The following is a 2885-nucleotide window of genomic DNA, read 5'->3' on the forward strand; positions in this document are numbered from 1 at the left end:
TTTCAACATCGTTTACGGATCGACCAGTCAATGCGAGGCTCCTCTGACATATTGTTGGCTTACTATACACACCTAATGGAGTATACTCCATGGACGTCGAAAGATCTCTACGTTGACTTTGATGTGCACTGACGATGCTACTGCCTTGAAACCTATCCCCAAGGCTTTCGGTGGATCCATTGGGCTCGCTAACAACCACTTATCTGCTCCCTCGCAGCTTGTCTCCATGTACAAGCTTCCTCCAAAGATGTCTCTTTGCTTGCCTTCCACCGAAGGTATGAAGTCTTATCACAATGGTGACTTTCGGATCGGCGGCGCTCCTTTTTCCTATCTACCTTACCTTAAAGATGCGTCTAAGATCTTTTCCTCGACGCCTTCTATATATCTACCTTACCTTAAAGATGCGTCTAAGATCTTTTCCTCGACGCCTTAAAGATAATTTCTTGTCTTTCTTGATCCTTTTGCTATTTGAGTCTGCTCAATATTTTTAGTACCTTTGCAAAGTGCGTCTCAGAACTCAATGCAACGTACAGTCTGTACGAAGAAGAACACAAAGTGGCGTCTCAGATCAGTGTTTCCAGGATATTTTTCAACAGCATATATCCAAATATAACAACAAACATGAAGTCGAGGGAAAAAGATAAATGTCAATGAAAGCCAAGCTTAAGATCTTATTAAGCTTGTCACCAACAAAGGTTTCTCTGAGTTAATAGATAATGTGAGTCCCTAATATGTACATGACATGATTATGATCTAAGAGAACAAAAGCCTTTGCGAAAGGAAAAGGCAAAGAAGAAGCAATGTATTCTTCAAGCAATGAGTCAAAGAGAGAACATGAAGCATTCTTCACAGCAATCAAATAGTTTGGAGAAGTGGTGGGAGAGACTTATACGATAACTTTCAGTTTCTCTTTGATTTTCTTTTTTTCCTTCAAGAAAATAAACCATTTTCTTATACAAAGTCACAGTTTAATGCCAATAAATCAGAAACGTTTCATTTGAAGGAGGATAAAAAGACATCAAATCTCAATAATTTTAAAAGAAATGTCACTACCAAAAATTTACCAGACAATACAGAGGAGAGAACATCAATAAAATCTTTGCGATAAGTTGTTACTAACAATTTTTATATGTAACTGTAGACGGTAGAAGTGACGAATCAGTTAAATTGAAAGATATGGAAGAGTCTAGAGAATGTAACCTCTATGAAGAATCCCCAGCTGTCTTTGCTTTGGTAACTCATAGTAAAAAACAAAGGGAAAGTTGAGGAGCTGAGCCCCCGCGCTGTGTTAAAAGATACATGTGTTGTTGTACTTTAAACTGTCGAGGTGGAGTCAAGTGGTTTGCTTAGTATAGTCATAGTGATTATCAGAACACATGTATAAGAAGAAGATAAAAGATGTCTACATTCATATTAATGCACATGTATAATGTTGAAATTCTATTTAAATGGAAATACAAATGAAGATAGCGAATGCGAAGAGGACGTATATCTCAATATTAACAGAAACATAAAATGGGATTAAATGTTGTATCATGGATTGGGAATGTGACATCAGACAAAGTAGGGTTGTTCACAAACTCCTCACCCAGAAACACCTTCAGTATTACAATCAATCACAAGTCAAGACCACAAACACAAGTAGTTCTTAAACTTGAAAAAATGAAGTTTTCTTACCCGTTGCCGTTGGTGGGTGAGGAAGGAGCTGAGTCCTCTGGTGCACTGGAAGTAGCTTTTCTATTCGATTAAAGGTCTCTAACAATATGTCTGCTCTTTCATGCTTGGCAAGTATAAAAGCTCCAAAAAAACTCTTACCCCTGCGTTAGTAATAAATCTATTGATCAGGAACAGAAAAAACAACAAATAATAAGGTTTTTGTATAAATTTCTGAAAATGAGACTATTACCATTGTTATCAACGAAATCAATTTTCCATCTTTAGGGTCACAAATATGTGCAAGAGCCAAATCAATTCGCCTTTGTATAGTCTTCTCAGTGGTTCTCATCAGATATAATAATTGGTTCAGTACCTGAAAGAAGGGTTTGGCATTAGGGGACTAAAACCAAGGCTATACTTAACTAACAACCAGAAGGTCTAACAGAAATAGATTCTCACAGGCCCATGAATCTTGTTATCTAGCCTCTTCAATGTCCTCACCACACAATCCCTAGTCGGCTGTAGATAAAAGACTATAAATCAGAATTTGGAAACGTCATAGATTGGTTTTACAAACATAAGCAGTCAAAAACATACTTGAACGGTGAAGTTGTCATCTTGAAGCCTTTGGATACCTCCAGCCTTAATGAAATCTGCTAGATTTTCCTGTTAACAAAAATCTTGTTTAGGTACTCATGGTATGTATAGTTACTATAAGAAATAGCTGTATTCAAAATTATTCATTGTGAACTTAGTTTACCTCGTTATCTGCAAGGCCTAAGCAAATGCAATATTGTGTTGGACAGATCCAGTATTCACATCAAGAAGATTTAGTAGTGAGATGATGCCTCCTCTTTGTCCGATGCCAGCTTGATTGTGTGTGTCCTGCAACATTTAAAATATTGCATTGAGAATATACCAGCGTATTAAGATATGTTCCAAGCAAAAAAAGAATTGCAACTTTTGTTCTTATCACATAAAAGGTCTGATTTAATAATAATCATCCATAAAGAACCAGATTCAGGAAAACACAAGTAACTGAGCCAATCGACCAAGAGCAAAAGCTGACATTTCCACGACCTGCTCGTCTGATGACTGAAGCATCTTAATCAATGGTGTAATGGCACCTCTCTGGGCAATGTGCACCTGCATTATCATTTTGTCAGTATGTTAATACAAGTGTTACATCCAAGTTACAATATTCTCGACGACATGCAATAATCTGGGTT

At 37.1% G+C, this 2885-nt stretch overlaps 1 long non-coding RNA gene across 9 annotated transcripts in view; it reads right to left on the reverse strand.

Annotated features, from left to right (window-relative positions):
- Positions 1 to 6: 6 nt before the first annotated feature.
- LOC106296013 overlaps positions 7 to 2885 on the reverse strand; it is a 7251-nt gene continuing 4372 nt past the window's right edge. For 2 of the 9 annotated variants that reach the window (XR_001261109.1, XR_001261110.1), the window contains 2 exons: positions 395 to 534; positions 7 to 340 (listed from right to left, as the gene is read on the reverse strand). This is a non-coding gene — a long non-coding RNA (uncharacterized LOC106296013). The other 7 variants (XR_001261105.1, XR_001261106.1, XR_001261107.1 and 4 more) reach the window with 7 other exon arrangements.

The sequence above is a fragment of the Brassica oleracea genome, chromosome C5 (assembly GCF_000695525.1).
Source record: "Brassica oleracea var. oleracea cultivar TO1000 chromosome C5, BOL, whole genome shotgun sequence".
In the NCBI taxonomy this organism is placed as follows: Eukaryota; Viridiplantae; Streptophyta; class Magnoliopsida; order Brassicales; family Brassicaceae; genus Brassica; species Brassica oleracea.